The sequence below is a fragment of the Zootermopsis nevadensis genome, unplaced genomic scaffold (genome assembly GCF_977971745.1).
Source record: "Zootermopsis nevadensis isolate Lab colony 2312 unplaced genomic scaffold, Znev_1.0 Znev_ptg000008l, whole genome shotgun sequence".
In the NCBI taxonomy this organism is placed as follows: Eukaryota; Metazoa; Arthropoda; class Insecta; order Blattodea; family Termopsidae; genus Zootermopsis; species Zootermopsis nevadensis.
Window position 1 is genome coordinate 17971404 of NW_028259140.1, and position 20019 is coordinate 17991422.

Sequence of the window (20019 nt, forward strand, 5' to 3'; positions counted from 1 at the left end):
ACTGAGATTCAGTGTAGGTAGCACCCGTTAATACTTGATTGAACGGTGGTAATTAATCTTGTTAATGGTCCCGAAGAACTCTATTCCTAGAACACAAAGTTACGTTGATACTGACCGACCGGTATCAAATAATCCCAACCGTAGTTTAATGGCGACTATTCCAATGGGACCAGCCGAGTGTTCCAAGACAGAATCAGTACTGACTGGCTTCTGGTTGGTCCTCGATGCCATTCGAAAGTATTGATTTCTTTCCATTTAGGTCGTCACAGATGGCAGGTCTTATCTTTGGTTCCGTATTTTCTGCGATAGACTGCGTCTTTGTGTTTGTACGTCGTGTTCTAGAGTAAATGTGAGGCAATATTTTCGATATATTTTGTAGAAGTTTGACATAGGACACCAATATGTTACCACAAGTTTGACGTGCGCCACGAATTCCGCTCCCACCAAACATTGGAATTATTGTACCAGAGATTTATATTCAGTTTCTTTGTGAGGCAATTTATATTAATAAATGACGTACTATCATTCACTATGTTTATTCCGATTCTTTCGTTACATGATACTTCTTTATAGTGAGTTAGATTGGGTCATCGTTACGCATGAATCTGCTACGTATTTGCGTCAACATCTACACTGCATCAATTTTGGAAGAAATATTTCTTGTGGAAACAATGTAATTTTAGACGTGTTATGATGTATTACACGAATATAAGCACTAATTGTGTTATATGGGGATTGTGTGAGCGCTTAATATCGTTATTGATAAGTGGTCGTGGCCGACTTTGCGCATCCTCCACCTCACGACTTTGATGCCTTGGTGCGAATTTTTAAAAAGCGATAAGACATAATAGAGTATGAATATCATTAACTTACCTGTGGCATGACGTCCATACAAAATTTCAATAATTTCTGAGCATCCATTCGCTTTTTCCAAAATTCGTGCGCAGGAAACCATTTTGCACTGATGCAGATTACACCGTTTTGGTTGGTTTGGGTTAGGTTAGGTTAGGTTAGGTTAGGTTAGTGGGGCACCTGCGCAGATGTTGTTGCGCAGTGCAGTCGTATGACTTGCGCATGTGAGAGCACCTTGAGCTCGTTATGGTTAATTGTATATTATTAAACACTCAAAAATTCGATTCCGTCACTTTAAAAAGGATATTATATTCTGGGCTTCTCTTTCATACCTGATTTAATTTTTTTACAAGGATATTTTATTGGACAAATACTTTCAGTAATTGCAAGTACACCAATCACTTATCACTTAAATATGATGTTATTGAATATTTCTTTGTGGAAGTATATATGTTGTTACACGAAGAATAATTTCTTAAAATATTTATTTAATTTTATATTACACTACATGTAATTACTACAGTGACCCCAGTCATCGTTATAAAGAATAAATGTTCTCAAATTACATAGGTCCAGCTTCTGCAGTTACGCAATGTATGTATATAATTTACGTGTTACTAACTCGTACAAACGTCTTCACTGAGCACACATGGCATGGAAATGTCCATTCACTGAAGTCGTATGTCTCAATGTGGCGAACCGCACATATTCTTGCGTGTTATGTTGGATTGTTGTTTCAATTGTTTCTATTCTCACACGTCACCGAGAAGACATCCTTACACTGAGATTCAGTGTAGGTAGCACCCGTTAATACTTGATTGAACGGTGGTAATTAATCTTGTTAATGGTCCCGAAGAACTCTATTCCTAGAACACAAAGTTGTTTTGATACTGACCGACCGGTATCAAATAATCCCAACCTTAGATTAATGGCGACTATTCCAATGAGACCAGCCGACTGTTCCAAGACAGAATCAGTACTGACTGTCTTCTGATTGGTTCTCGATGCCATTCGAAAGTATTGATTTCTTTCCATTTAGGTCGTCACAGGTGGAACGTCTTATCTTTGGTTCCGTATTTTTCCGATAGACGGCGTCTTTGTGTTTGTACTTCGTGTCCTCGAGTAAATGGGAGGCAATATTTTCGATATGTTTTGTAGACATTTGACATAGGACACCAATATGTTACCACACGTTTGACGTGCGCCATGAATTCCGCGTCCACCAAACATTGCAATTGATGTACCAGAGATTTATATTCAGTTTTTTTGTGAGGCCATTTATATTAATAAATGATGTACTATCATTCACGTATGTTTATTCCGATTCTTTCGTTACATAATACTTATTTATAGTGAGTTAGATTGGTTCATCGTTACGCATGAATCTGCTACGTATTTGCGTCAACATCTACACTGCATCAATTTTGGAAGAAATATTTCTTGTGGAAACATTATGTAATTGTAGACGTGTTATGACGTATTACACGCATATAAGCACTAATTGTGTTATATGGGTATTGTGTGAGCGATTAATATCGTTATTGAAAAGTGGTCGTGGCCGACTTTGCGCATCCTCCACCTCACGACTTTGATGCCTTCGTGCAAATTTCTAAAAAGCGATAAGACATAATAGAGTATGAATATCATTAACTTACCTGTGGCATGACGTCCATACAAAATTTCAATAATTTCTGAGCATCCATTCGCTTTTTCCAAAATTCGTGCGCAGGAAACCATTTTGCACTGATGCAGATTACACCGTTTTGGTTGGTTTGGGTTAGGTTAGGTTAGGTTAGGTTAGGTTAGTGGGGCACCTGCGCAGATGTTGTTGCGCAGTGCAGTCGTATGACTTGCGCATGTGAGGGCACCTTGAGCTCGTTATGATTAATTGTATATTATTAAAAACTCAAAAATTCGATTCCGTCACTTTAAAAAGTATATTATATTCTGGACTTCACTTTCATACCTGATTTAATTTTTTTACAAGGATATTTTATTGGACACATACTTTCAGTATTTGCAAGTACACCAATCACTTATCACTTAAATATGATGTTATTGAATATTTCATTGTGGAAGTATATTTGTTGTCACACGAAGAATAATTTATTAAAATATTTATTTAATTTTATATTACACTACATGTAATTACTACAGTGACCCCAGTCATCGTTATAAAGAATAAAAGTTCTCAAAATACATAGGTCCAGCTTCAGAAGATACGCGATGTCTGTATATGATTTACGTGTTACTAACTCGTACAAACGTCTTTACTGAGCACACATGGCATGGAAATGTCCATTCACTGAAGTCGTATGTCTCAATGTGGCGAACCGCACATATTCTTGCGTGTTATGTTGGATTGTTGTTTCAATTGTTTCTATTCTCACACGTCACCGAGAAGACATCCTTACACGGAGATTCAGTGTAGGTAGCACCCGTTAATACTTGATTGAACGGTGGTAATTAATCTTGTTAATGGTCCCGAAGAACTCTATTCCTAGAACACAAAGTTGCTTTGATACTGACCGACCGGTATCAAATAATCCCAACCTTAGATTAATGGCGACTATTCCAATGAGACCAGCCGACTGTTCCAAGACAGAATCAGTACTGACTGTCTTCTGATTGGTTCTCGATGCCATTCGAAAGTATTGATTTCTTTCCATTTAGGTCGTCACAGGTGGAACGTCTTATCTTTGGTTCCGTATTTTTCCGATAGACTGCGTCATTGTGTTTGTACGTCGTGTCCTCGAGTAAATGTGAGGCAATATTTTCGATATATTTTGTAGAAATTTGAAATAGGACACCAATATGTTACCACAAGTTTGTCGTGCGCCACGAATTCTGCGCCCACCAAACATTGCAATTGATGTACCAGAGATTTATATTCAGTTTCTTTGTGAGGCAATTTATATTAATAAATGACGTACTATCATTCACTATGTTTATTCCGATTCTTTCGTTACATGATACTAATTTATAGTGAGTTAGATTGGGTCATCGTTACGCATGAATCTGCTTCGTATTTGCGTCAACATCTACACAGCATCAATTTTGGAAGAAATATTTCTTGTGGAAACATTATGTAATTTTATACGTGTTATGACATTTTACATGCATATAAGCACTAATTGTGTTATATGGGGATTGTGTGAGCGCTTAATATCGTTATTGATAAGTGGTCGTGGCCGACTTTGCGCATCCTCCACCTCACGAATTTGATGCCTTCGTGGGAATTTCTGAAAAGCGATATTATATATATCATTAACTTACCTGTGGCATGACGTCCATACAAAATTTCAATAATTTCTGAGCAACCATTCGGTTTTTCCAAAATTCGTGCGCAGGAAACCATTTTGCACTGATGCAGATTACCCCGTTTTGGTTGGTTTGGGTTAGGTTAGGTTAGGTTAGTGGGGCACCTGCGCAGACGTTGTTGCGCAGTGCAGTCGTATGACTTGCGCATGTGAGGGCACCTTGAGCTCGTTATGGTTAATTGTATATTATTAAACACTCAAAAATTCGATTCCGTCACTTTAAAAAGTATATTATATTCTGGGCTTCACTTTCATACCTGATTTAATTTTTTTAAAAGGATATTTTATTGGACACATACTTTCAGTAATTGCAAGTACACCAATAACTTATCACTTAAATATGATGTTATTGAATATTTCATTGTGGAAGTATATATGTTGTTACACGAAGAATAATTTATTAAATTATTTATTTAATTTTATATTACACTACATGTAATTACTACAGTGACCCTAGTCATCGTTATAAAAATAAATGTTCTCAAAATACATAGGTCCAGCTTCAGAAGATACATGATGTCTGTATATGATTTACGTGTTACTAACTCGTACAAACGTCTTTACTGAGCACTCATGGCATGGAAATGTCCATTCACTGAAGTCGTATGTCTCAATGTGGCGAACCGCACATATTCTTGCGTGTTATGTTGGATTGTTGTTTCAATTGTTTCTAATCTCACACGTCACCGAGAAGACATCCTTACACTGAGATTCTGTGTAGGTAGCACCCGTTAATACTTGATTGAACGATGGTAATTAATCTTGTTAATGGTCCCGAAGAACTCTATTCCTAGAACACAAAGTTACGTTGATACTGCCCGACCGGTATCAAATAATCCCAACCGTAGTTTAATGGCGACAATTCCAATGGACCAGCCGACTGTTCCAAGACGGAATCAGTACTGACTGTCTTCTGATTGGTCCTCGATGCAATTCGAAAGTATTGATTTCTTTCCATTTAGGTCGTCACAGATGGCACTTCTAATCTTTGGTTCCGTATTTTTCGGATAGACTGCGTCCTTGTGTTTGTACGTCGTGTCCTGGAGTAAATGTGATGCAATATATTCGATATATTTTGTAGAAGTTTGACATAGGACACCAATATGTTACCACAAGTTTGACGTGCGCCACGATTTCCGCGCCCACCAAACATTGCAATTGATGTACCATAAATATATATTCTGTGTCTTTGTGAGGCGATTTATATTAATAAATGACGTAATATCATTCACGTATGTTTATTCCGATTCTTTCGTTACATGATACTTATTTATAGTGAGTTAGATTGGGTCATCGTTACGCATGAATCTGCTACGTATTTGCGTCAACATCTACACTGCATCAATTTTGGAAGAAATATTTCTTGTGGAAACATTATGTAATTGCAGACGTGTTATGACGTATTACACGCATATAAGCACTAATTGTGTTACATGGGGATTGTGTGAGCGCTTAATATCGTTATTGATAAGTGGTCGTGGCCGACATTGCTCATCCTCCACCTCACGAATTTGATGCCTTCGTGGGAATGTCTGAAAAGCGATAAGACATAAGAGAGTATGAATATCATTAACTTACCTGTGGCATGACGTCCATACAAAATTTCAATAATTTCTGAGCAATCATTCTCTTTTCCAAAATTCGTGCGCAGGAAACCATTTTGCACTGATGCAGATTACCCCGTTTTGGTTGTTTTGGGTTAGGTTAGGTTAGGTTAGGTTAGGTTAGTGGGGCACCTGCGCAGACGTTGTTGCACAGTGCAGTCGTATGACTTGCGCATGTGAGGGCACCTTAAGCTCGTTATGGTTTATTGTATATTATTAAACACTCAAAAATTCGATTCCGTCACTTTAAAAAGTATATTATATTCTGGGCTTCACTTTGATACCTGATTTAATTTTTTTGCAAAGATATTTTATTGGACACATACTTTCAGTGATTGCTAGTACACCAATCACTTATCACTTAAATATGATGTTATTGAATATTTATTTGTGGAAGTATATATGTTGTCACACGAAGAATAATTTATTAAAATATTTTTTTAATTTTATATTACACTACATGTAATTACTACAGTGACCCCAGTCATCGTTATAAAGAATAATTTTTCTCAAATTACATTGTTCCAGCTTCTGCAGATACGCGATGTCTGTATATGATTTACGTGTTACTAACTCGTACAAACGTCTTTACTGAGCACACATGGCATGGAATTGTCCATTCACTGAAGTCGTATGTCTCAATGTGGCGAACCGCACACATTCTTGCGTGTTATGTTGCATTGTTGTTTCAATTGTTTCTATTCTCACACGTCACCGAGAAGACATCCTTACACTGAGATTCAGTGTAGGTAGCACCCGTTAATACTTGATTGAACGGTGGTAATTAATCTTGTTAATGGTCCCGAAGAACTCTATTTCTAGAACACAAATTTAGGTTGATACTGACCGACTTAAATCGAATAATTCCAACCGTAGTTTAATGGCGACTAGTCAAATGGAACCAGCCAACTTTTCCAAGACAGAACCAGTACTGACTGGCTTCTGATTGGCCCTCGATGCCATTCGAAAGTATTGATTTCTTTCCATGTAGGTCATCACAGATGGCACGTCTTATCTTTGGTTCCGTATTTCCTGCGATAGACTGCGTCTTTGTGTTTGTACGTCGTGTCCTCGAGTAAATGTGAGGCAATATTTTCGATATATTTTGTAGAAGTTTGACATAGGACACCAATATGTTACCACAAGTTTGACGTGCGCCACGAATTCCGCGCCCACCAAACATTGCAATTGATGTACCAGAGATTTATATTCAGTTTCTTTGTGAGGCAATTTATATTAATAAATGACGTACTATCATTCACTATGTTCATTCCGATTCTTTCGTTACATGATACTTATTTATAGTGAGTTAGATTGGGTCATCGTTACGCATGAATCTGCTACGTATTTGCGTCAACATCTACACTGCATCAATTTTGGAAGAAATATTTCTTGTGGAAACAATGTAATTTTAGACGATTTATGATGTATTACACGCATATAAGCACTAATTGTGTTATATAGGTATTTTGTAGGCGCTTAATATCGTTATTGATAAGTGGTCGTGGCCGACTTTGCGCATCCTCCACCTCACGACTTTGATGCCTTCGTGCGAATTTCTAAAAGTCGATAAGACAAAATAGAGTATGAATATCATTAACTTACCTGTGGCATGACGTCCATACAAAATTTCAATAATTTCTGAGCATCCATTCGGTTTTTCCAAAATTCGTGCGCAGGAAACCATTTTGCACTGATGCAGATTACCCCGTTTTGGTTGGTTTGGGTTAGGTTAGGTTAGGTTAGTGGGGCACCTGCGCAGACGTTGTTGCGCAGTGCAGTCGTATGACTTGCGCATGTGAGGGCACCTTGAGCTCGTTATGGTTAATTGTATATTATTAAACACTCAAAAATTCGATTCCGTCACTTTAAAAAGTATATTATATTCTGGGCTTCACTTTCATACCTGATTTAATTTTTTTACAAAGATATTTTATTGGACACATACTTTCAGTGATTGCTAGTACACCAATCACTTATCACTTAAATATGATGTTATTGAATATTTCATTGTGGAAGTATATATGTTGTCACACGAAGAATAATTTATTAAAATATTTATTTAATTTTATGTTACACTACATGTAATTACTACAGTGACCCCAGTCATCGTTATAAAGAATAAATGTTCTCAAATTACATAGTTCCAGCTTCTGCAGTTACGCGATGGCTGTATATAATTTACGTGTTACTAACTCGTACAAACGTCTTTACTGAGCACACATGGCATGGAAATGTCCTTTCACTGAAGTCGTATATCTCAATGTGGCGAAACGCATATATTCTTGCATGTTATGTTGGATTGTTTTTTTCAATTGTTTCTATTCTCACACGTCACCGAGAAGACATCCTTACACTGAGATTCAGTGTAGGTAGCACGCGTTAATACTTGATTGAACGGTGGTAATTAATCTTGTTAATGATCCCGAAGAACTCTATTCCTAGAACACAAAGTTGCTTTGATACTGACCGACCGGTATCAAATAATGCCAACCGTAGTTTAATGGCGACTATTCCAATGGGACCAGCCGACTGTTCCAAGACAGAATCAGTACGGTCTGTCTTCTGATTGATCCTCGATGCCATTCGAAAGTATTGATTTCTTTCTATTTAGGTCGTCACAGGTGGAACGTCTTATCTTTGGTTCCGTATTTTTCCGATAGACTGCGTCTTTGAGTTTGTACTTCGTGTCCTCGAGTAAATGTGATGCAATATTTTCGATATATTTTGTAGACATTTGACATAGGACACCAATATGTTACCACAAGTTTGACGTGCGCCATGAATTCCGCGCTCACCAAACATTGCAATTGATGTACCAGAGATTTATATTCAGTTTCTTTGTGAGGCAATTTATATTAATAAATGACGTACTATCATTCACGTATGTTTATTCCGATTCTTTCGTTACACGATACTTATTTATAGTGAGTTAGATTGGGTCATCGTTACGCATGGATCTGCTACGTATTTGCGTCAACATCTACACTGCATCAATTTTGGAAGAAATATTTCTTGTTTATACATTATGTAATTTTAGACGTGATATGATGTATTACACGCATATAAGCACTAATTGTGTTATATGGGGATTGTGTGAACGCTTAATATCGTTATTGATAAGTGGTCGTGGCCGACTTTGCGCATCCTCCACCTCACGACTTTGATGCCTTCGTGCGAATTTCTAAAAGGCGATAAGACATAATAGAGTATGAATATCATTAACGTACCTGTGGCATGACGTCCATACAAAATTTCAATAATTTCTGAGCATCCATTCGCTTTTTCCAAAATTCGTGCGCAGGAGACCATTTTGCACTGATGCAGATTACCGCGTTTTGGTTGGTTTGGATTAGGTTAGGTTAGGTTAGGTTAGGTTATTGGGGCACCTGCGCAGACGTTGTTGCGCAGTGCAGTCATATGACTTGTGCATGTGAGGGCACCTTGAGCTCGTTATGGGTAATTATATATTATTAAACACTCAAAAATTCGATTCCGTCACTTTAAAAAGTATATTATATTCTGGGCTTCACTTTCATACCTGAATTAATATTTCTAAAAGAATATTTTATTGGACACATACTTTCAGTAATTGGAAGTACACCAATCACTTATCACTTAAATATGATGTTATTGAATATTTCATTGTGGAAGTATATATGTTGTCACACGAAGAATAATTTATTAAAATATTTATTTAATTTTATATTACACTACATGTAATTACTACAGTGACCCCAGTCATCGTTATAAAGAATAAATATTTTCAAATTAAATAGGTCCAGCTTCTGCAGTTACGCGATGTCTGTATATGATTTACGTGTTACTAACTCGTACAATCGTCTTTACTGAGCACACATGGCATGGAAATGTCTTTTCACTGAAGTCGTATGTCTCAGTGTGGCGAACCGCACATATTCTTGCGTGTTATGTTGGATTGTTGTTTCAATTGTTTCTATTCTCACACGTCACCGAGAAGACATCCTTACACTGAGATTCAGTGTAGGTAGCACCCGTTAATACTTGATTGAACGGTGGTAATTAATCTTGTTAATGGTCCCGAAGAACTCTATTTCTAGAACACAAATTTAGGTTGATACTGACCGACGGAAATCGAATAATTCCAACCGTAGTTTAATGGCGACTAGTCAAATGGAACCAGCCAACTGTTCCAAGACAGAACCAGTACTGACTGGCTTCTGATTGGTCCTCGATGCCATTCGAAAGTATTGATTTCTTTCCATTTAGGTCGTCACAGATGGCAGGTCTTATCTTTGGTTCCGTATTTTCTGCGATAGACTGCGTCTTTGTGTTTGTACGTCGTGTTCTCGAGTAAATGTGAGGCAATATTTTCGATATATTTTGTAGAAGTTTGACATAGGACACCAATATGTTACCACAAGTTGGACGTGCGCCACGAATTCCGCTCCCACCAAACATTGCAATTATTGTACGAGAGATTTATATTCAGTTTCTTTGTGAGGCAATTTATATTAATAAATGACGTACTATCATTCACTATGTTTATTCCGATTCTTTCGTTACATGATACTAATTATAGTGAGTTAGATTGGGACATCGTTACGCATGTATCTGCTACGTATTTGCGTCAACATCTACACTGCATCAATTTTGGAAGAAATATTTCTTGTGGAAACATTATGTAATTTTAGACGTGTTATGATGTATTACACGAATATAAGCACTAATTGTGTTATATGGGGATTGTGTGAGCGCTTAATATCTTTATTGATAAGTGGTCGTGGCCGACTTTGCGCATCCTCCACCTCACGACTTTGATGCCTTGGTGCGAATTTCTAAAAAGCGATAAGACATAATAGAGTATGAGTATCATTAACTTACCTGTGGCATGACGTCCATACCAAATTTCAATAATTTCTGAGCATCCATTCGCTTTTTCCAAAATTCGTGCGCAGGAAACCATTTTGCACTGATGCAGATTACCCCGCTTTGGTTGGTTTAGGTTAGGTTAGGTTAGTGGGGCACCTGCGCAGACGTTGTTGCGCAGTGCAGTCATATGACTTGCGCTTGTGAGGGCACCTTGAGCTCGTTATGGTTTATTGTATATTATTAAACACATTCAAAAATTCGATTCAGTCACTTTAAAAAGTATATTATATTCTGGGCTTCACTTTCATACCTGATTTAATATTTTTACAAGGATATTTTATTGGACACATACTTTCAGTAATTGGAAGTACACCAATCACTTATCACTTAAATATGATGTTATTGAATATTTCATTGTGGAAGTATATATGTTGTCACACGAAGAATAATTTATTAAAATATTTTTTTAATTTTATATTACACTACATGTAATTACTACAGTGACGCCAGTCATCGTTATAAAGAATAAATATTCTCAAAATACATAGGTCCAGCTTCAGAAGATACGCGATGTCTGTATACGATTTACGTGTTACTAACTCGTACAAACGTTTTTACTGAGCACACATGGCATGGAAATCTCCATTCACTGAAGTCGTATGTCTCAATGTGGCGAACCGCACATATTCTTGCTTGTTATGTTGGATTGATGTTTCAATTGTTTCTATTCTCACACGTCAACGAGAAGTCATCCTTACACTGAGATTCAGTGTAGGTAGCACCCGTTAATACTTGATTGAACGGTGGTAATTAATCTTGTTAATGGTCCCGAAGAACTCTATTTCTAGAACACAAAGTTACTTTGATACTGACCGACCGGTATCAAATAATCCCAACCGTAGTTTAATGGCGACTATTCCAATGGGACCAGCCGACTGTTCCAAGACAGAATCAGTACTGACTGTCTTCTGATTGGTCTTCCGTGAAATTCGAAAGTATTTATTTCTTACCATTTAGGTCGTCACAGATGGCACGTCTTACCTCTGGTTCCGTATTTTTCCGATAGACTGCGTCCTTGTGTTTGTACGTCGTGTCCTCGAGTAAATGTGAGGCAATATTTTCGATATATTTTGTAGAAGTTTGACATAGGACACCAATATGTTACCACAAGTTTGACGTGCGCCACGAATTACGCGCCCACCAAACATTGCAATTGATGTAGCAGAAATCTATATTCTGTTTCTTTGTGAGGCGATTTATATAAATAAATGACGTACTATCATTCACGTATGTTTATTCCGATTCTTTCGTTACATGATAGTTATTTATAGTGAGTTAGATTGGGTCATCGTTAAGCATGAATCTGCCACGTATTTGCGTCAACATCTACACTGCATCAATTTTGGAAGAAATATTTCTTGTGGAAACATTATGTAATTTTAGACGTGTTATGATGTATTACACGAATATAAGCACTAATTGTGTTATATGGGGATTGTGTGAGCGCTTAATATCGTTATTGATAAGTGGTCGTGGCCGACTTTGCGCATCCTCCACCTCACGACTTTGATGCCTTGGTGCGAATTTCTAAAAAGCGATAAGACATAATAGAGTATGAATATCATTAACTTACCTGTGGCATGACGTCCATACAGAATTTCAATAATTTCTGAGCATCCATTCGCTTTTTCCAAAATTCGTGCGCATGAGACCATTTTGCACTGATGCAGATTACCCCGTTTTGGTTGGTTTGGGTTAGGTTAGGTTAGGTTATTGGGGCAACTGCGCAGACGTTGTTGCGCAGTGCAGTCATATGACTTGCGCATGTGAGGGCACCTTGAGCTCGTTATGGGTAATTATATATTATTAAACACTCAAAAATTCGATTCCGTCACTTTAAAAAGTATATTATATTCTGGGCTTCACTTTCATACCTGATTTAATATTTCTACAAGAATATTTTATTGGACACATACTTTAAGTAATTGGAAGTACACCAATCACTTATCACTTAAATATGATGTTATTGAATATTTCATTGTGGAAGTATATATGTTGTCACACGAAGAATAATTTATTAAAATATTTATTTAATTTTATATTACACTACATGTAATTACTACAGTGACCCCAGTCATCGTTATAAAGAATAAATATTCTCAAATTACATAGGTCCAGCTTCTGCAGTTACGCGATGTCTGTATATGATTTACGTGTTACTAACTCGTACAAACGTCTTTACTGAGCACACATGGCATGGAAATGTCTTTTCACTGAAGTCGTATGTCCCAATGTGGCGAACCGCACATATTCTTGCGTGTTATGTTGGATTGTTGTTTCAATTGTTTCTATTCTCACACGTCACCGAGAAGACATCCTTACACTGAGATTCAGTGTAGGTAGCACCCGATAATACGTGATTGAACGGTGGTAATTAATCTTGTTAATGGTCCCGAAGAACTCTATTTCTAGAACACAAATTTAGGTTGATACTGACCGACGGAAATTGAATAATTCCAACCGTAGTTTAATGGCGACTAGTCAAATGGAACCAGCCAACTGTTCCAAGACAGAACCAGTACTGACTGGCTTCTGGTTGGTCCTCGATGCCATTCGAAAGTATTGATTTCTTTCCATTTAGGTCGTCACAGATGGCAGGTCTTATCTTTGGTTCCGTATTTTCTGCGATAGACTGCGTCTTTGTGTTTGTACGTCGTGTTCTCGAGTAAATGTGAGGCAATATTTTCGATATATTTTGTAGAAGTTTGACATAGGACACCAATATGTTACCACAAGTTGGACGTGCGCCACGAATTCCGCTCCCACCAAACATTGCAATTATTGTACGAGAGATTTATATTCAGTTTCTTTGTGAGGCAATTTATATTAATAAATGACGTACTATCATTCACTATGTTTATTCCGATTCTTTCGTTACATGATACTTATTTATAGTGAGTTAGATTGGGACATCGTTACGCATGAATCTGCTACGTATTTGCGTCAACATCTACACTGCATCAATTTTGGAAGAAATATTTCTTGTGGAAACATTATGTAATTTTAGACGTGTTATGATGTATTACACGAATATAAGCACTAATTGTGTTATATGGGGATTGTGTGAGCGCTTAATATCGTTATTGATAAGTGGTCGTGGCCGACTTTGCGCATCCTCCACCTCACAACTTTGATGCCTTGGTGCGAATTTCTAAAAAGCGATAAGACATAATAGAGTATGAATATCATTAACTTACCTGTGGCATGACGTCCATACAAAATTTCAATAATTTCTGAGCATCCATTCGTTTTTTCCAAAATTCGTGCGCAGGAAACCATTTTGCACTGATGCAGATTACCCCGCTTTGGTTGGTTTAGGTTAGGTTAGGTTAGTGGGGCACCTGCGCAGACGTTGTTGCGCAGTGCAGTCTTATGACTTGCGCATGTGAGGGCACCTTGAGCTCGTTATGGTTTATTGTATATTATTAAACACATTCAAAAATTCGATTCAGTCACTTTAAAAAGTATAATATATTCTGGGTTTCACTTTCATACCTGATTTAATTTTTTTACAAAGATATTTTACTGGACACATACTTTCAGTAATTGCAAGTACACCAATCACTTATCACTTAAATATGATGTTATTGAAAATTTCATTGTGGAAGTATATATGCTGTCATTCGAAGAATGATTTATTAAAATATTTTTTAATTTTATATTACACTACATGTAATTACTACAGTGACCCCAGTCATCGTTAAAAAGAACATATGTTCTCAAATTACATAGGTCCAGTTTCTGCAGATACGCGATGTCTGTATATAATTTACGTGTTACTAACTCGTACAAACGTCTTTACTGAGCACACATGGCATGAAAATGCCCATTTACTGAAGTCGTATTTCTCAATGTGGCGAACCGCACATATTCTTGCGTGTTATGTTGGTTTTTTGTTTCAATTGTTTCTATTCTCACACGTCACCGAGAAGACATCCCTACACTGAGATTCAGTGTAGGTAGCACTCGTTAATACTTGATTGAACGGTGGTAATTAATCTTGTTAATGGTCCCGAAGAACTCTATTCCTAAAACACAAAGTTACGTTGATACTGACCGACCGGTATCAAATAATCCGAACCGTAGTTTAATGGCGACTATTCCAATGGGACCAGCCGACTGTTCCAAGACGGAATCAGTACTGACTGTCTTCTGATTGGTCCTCGATGCCATTCGATAGTATTGATTTCTTTCCATTTAGGTCGTCACAGATGGCTCGTCTTATCTTTGGTTCCGTATTTTTCCGATAGACTGCCTCGTTGTGTTTGAGTGTCGTGTCCTCGAGTAAATGTGAGGCAATATTTTCGATATATTTTGTAGAAGTTTGACATAGGACACCAATATGTTACCACAAGTTTGACGTGCGCCACGAATTCCGCGTCCACCAAACATTGCAATTGATGTAACAGAGATTTATATTCAGTTTCTTTGTGAGGCAATTTATATTAATAAATGACGTACTATCATTCACTATGTTTATTCCGATTCTTTCGTTACATGATACTTATTTATAGTGAGTTAGATTGGGTCATCGTTACGCATGAATCTGCTACGTATTTGCGTCAACATCTACACTGCATCAATTTTGGAAGAAATATTTCTTGTGGAAACATTATGTAATTTTAGACGTGTTATGATGTATTACACGCATATAAGCACTAATTGTGTTATATGGGGATTGTGTGAGCGCTTAATATCGTTATTGATAAGTGGTCGTGGCCGACTTTGCGCATCCTCCACCTCACGACTTTGATGCCTTCGTGCGAATTTCTAAAAGGCGATAAGACATAAGAGATTATGAATATCATTAACTTACCTGTGGCATGACGTCCATACAAAATTTCAATAATTTCTGAGCATCCATTCGGTTTTTCCAAAATTCGTGCGCAGGAAACCATTTTGCACTGATGCAGATTACCCCGTTTTGGTTGGTTTGGGTTAGGTTAGGTTAGGTTAGGTTAGGTTAGGTTAGTGGGGCACCTGCGCAGACGTTGTTGCGCAGTGCAGTCGTATGACTTGCGCATGTGAGGGCACCTTGAGCTCGTAATGGTTAATTGTATATTATTAAACACTCAAAAATTCGATTCCGTCACTTTAAAAAGTATATTATATTCTGGGCTTCACTTTCATACCTGATTTAATTTTTTTACAAGGATATTTTATAGGACACATACTTTCAGTAATTGCAAGTACACCAATCACTTATCACTTAAATATGATGCTATTGAATATTTCATTGTGGAAGTATATATGTTGTTACACGAAGAATAATTTATTAAAATATTTATTTAATTTTATATTACACTACATGTAATTACTACAGTGACCCCAGTCATCGTTATAAAGGATAAATGTTCTCAAATTACATAGGTCCAGCTTCTGCAGATAGACGATGTATGTATATGATTTACGTGTTACTAACTCGTACAAACGTCTTTACTGAGCACACATGGCATGGAAATGTCCATTCACTGAAGTCGTATGTCTCAATGTGGCGAACCGCACATATACTTGCGTGTTATGTTTGATTGTTGTTTCAATTGTTTCTATTCTCACACGTCACCGAGAAGACATCCCTACACTGAGATTCAGTGTAGGTAGCACCCGTTAATACTTGATTGAACGGTGGTAATTAATCTTGTTAATGGTCCCGAAGAACTCTATTCCTAAAACACAAAGTTACGTTGATACTGACCGACCGGTATCAAATAATCCGAACCGTAGTTTAATGGCGACTATTCCAATGGGACCAGCCGACTGTTCCAAGACGGAATCAGTACTGACTGTCTTCTGATTGGTCCTCGATGCCATTCGAAAGTATTGATTTCTTTCCATTTAGGTCGTCACAGATGGCTCGTCTTATCTTTGGTTCCGTATTTTTCCGATAGACTGCCTCATTGTGTTTGAGTGTCGTGTCCTCGAGTAAATGTGAGGCAATATTTTCGATATATTTTGTAGAAGTTTGACATAGGACACCAATATGTTACCACAAGTTTGACGTGCGCCACGAATTCCGCGTCCACCAAACATTGCAATTGATGTAACAGAGATTTATATTCAGTTTCTTTGTGAGGCAATTTATATTAATAAATGACGTACTATCATTCACTATGTTTATTCCGATTCTTTCGTTACATGTTACTTATTTATAGTGAGTTAGATTGGGTCATCGTTAAGCATGGATCTGCTACGTATTTGCGTCAACATCTACACTGCATCAAATTTTGGAAGAAATATTTCTTGTGGAAACATTATGTAATTTTAGACGTGTTATGATGTATTACACGCATATAAGCACTAATTGTGTTATATGGGGATTGTGTGAGCGCTTAATATCGTTATTCATAATTGGTCGTGGCCGACTCTGCGCATTCTCCACCTCACGACTTTGATGCCTTCGTGCGAATTTCTAAAAAGCGATAAGACATAATAAAGTATGAATATCATTAACTTACCTGTGGCATGACGTCCATACAAAATTTCAATAATTTCTGAGCATCCATTCGTTTTTTCCAAAATTCGTGCGCAGGAAGCCATTTTGCACTGATGCAGATTACCCCGTTTAGGTTGGTTTGGGTTAGGTTAGGTTAGGTTAGTGGGGCAACTGCCCAGACGTTGTTGCGCGGTGCAGTCGTATGACTTGCGCATGTGAGGGCACCTTGAGCTCGTTATGGTTAATTGTATATTATTAAACACTCAAAAATTCGATTCCGTCACTTTAAAAAGTATGCTATATTCTGGGCTTCACTTTCATACCTGATTTAATATTTTTACAAGGATATTTTATTGGACACATACTTTCAGTTATTGGAAGTACACCAATCACTTATCACTTAAATATGATGTTATTGAATATTTCATTGTGGAAGTATATATGTTGTCACACGAAGAATAATTTATTAAATTATTTATTTAATTTTATATTACACTACATGTAATTACTACAGTGACCCCAGTCATCGTTATAAAGAATAAATATTTTCAAATTACATAGGTCCAGCTTCTGCAGTTAAGCGATGTCTGTATATGATTTACGTGTTACTAACTTCTACAAACGTGTTTACTGAGCACACATGGCATGGAAATGTCCATTCACTGAAGTCGTATGTCTCAATGTGGCGAACCGCACATATTCTTGCTTGTTATGTTGGATTGATGTTTCAATTGTTTCTATTCTCACACGTCAACGAGAAGACATCCTTACACTGAGATTCAGTGTAGGTAGCACCCGTCAATACTTGATTGAACGGTGGTAATTAATTTTGTTAAAGGTCCCGAAGAACTCTATTCCTAGAACACAAAGTTACGTTGATACTGACCGACCGGTATCAAATAATCCCAACCGTAGTTTAATGGCGACTATTCCAATGGGACCAGCCGACTGTTCCAAGACAGAATCAGTACTGACTGGCTTCTGATTGGTCCTCGATGCCATTCGAAATATTGATTTCTTTCCATTTAGGTCGTCACAGATGGCACGTCTTATCTTTGGTTCCGTATTTTCTGCGATAGACTGCGTCCTTGTGTTTGTACGTCGTGTCCTCGAGTAAATGTGAGGCAATATTTTCGATATATTTTGTAGAAGTTTGACATAGGACACCAATATGTTACCACACGTTTGACGTGCGCCACGAATTCCGCGCCCACCAAACATTCCAATTGATGGACCAGAAAATTATATTCAGTTTCTTTGTGAGGCGATTTATAAAAATAAATGACGTACTATCATTCACTATGTTTATTCCGATTCTTTCGTTACATGATACTTAATTATAGTGAGTTAGATTGGGTCATTGTTACGCATGAATCTGCTACGTATTTGCGTCAACATCTACACAGCATCAATTTTGGAAGAAATATTTCTTGTGGAAATATTATGTAATTTTAGACGTCTTATGACATATTACATGCATATAAGCACTAATTGTGTTATATGGGGATTGTGTGAGCGCTTAATATCGTTATTGATAAGTGGTCGTGGCCGACTTTGCTCATCCTCCACCTCACGACTTTGATGCTTTCGTGCGAATTTCTAAAAAGCGATAAGACATAATAGAGTATGAATATTATTAACTTACCTGTGGCATGACGTCCATACAAAATTTCAATAATTTCTGAGCATCCATTCGGTTTTTCCAAAATTCGTGCGCAGGAAACCATTTTGCACTGATGCAGATTACCCCGTTTTGGTTGGCTTGGGTTAGGTTAGGTTAGGTTAGGTTAGGTTAGTGGGGCACCTGCGCAGACGTTGTTGCGCAGTGCAGTCGTATGACTTGCGCATGTGAGGGCACCTTGAGCTCGTTATGGTTAATTTTATATTATTAAAAACTCAAAAATTCGATTCCGTCACTTTAAAAAGTATATTATATTCTGGGCTTCAATTTCATACCTGATTTAATTTTTTTACAAAGATATTTTATTGGACACATACTTTCAGTAATTACAAGTACACCAATCACTTATCACTTAAATATGATGTTATTGAATATTTCATTGTGGAAGTATATATGTTGTCACACGAAGAATAATTTATTAAAATATTTATTTAATTTTATATTACACTACATGTACTTACTACAGTGACCCCAGTCATCGTTATAAAGAATAAATATTTTCAACTAAACTATCTGAATATCTTATGTCATTGCCACTATAAGTCGTAGCCCACAGTTGGAAGATTAATCACGAGTAATAACAACGCCTGCACATGGGAATCCGTGGTCAGCCATTTCCAGTCATCTCAGAGGTTCCAAAAATATTTCCCTAAAATCCATCGTAATGTTTCCATGCCACCTCCCCCCCGTCACTGAAGTGGCCAATTACAATAAATATTCTTTCAAACACAGTACATGCATGCCTTGTGCATCAATATTATTGAAATGCCACCTTCCTTCCTTTTATTATCCTACAAGTAACATGAGATGCACATAACCTGAGAAATTTTGTGCTATACGTGTAATAATTGTAGACTGAAATCTTCATTCAACAATATTTTCCTTAGCAGTTTGTTTACCAACAGTTGCAGTTAACCATTATTCTGGTAACAGATTAATGCATTGGAAATTACAGATAACAAATATGAAATCATGACTCCATTCTTCCACACTTTCACAGTTTGTTGATAATTTGTCAGAAGACGGCATTCTAAAATTTCCATGCAAGAAAGAGCATGTTCATGAACCTAAAAGCAAATATTGTCATCTATGCTACATTGTATGAGCTTCTGACACTGACTTTATATAAACCACAAATTAATAAATAAAGTTTAATCGAAATTCTTAACCCTCTTCCAGCCTAAATACTTGAAAGCACTTTTGTTCGTGGTCTTCGGT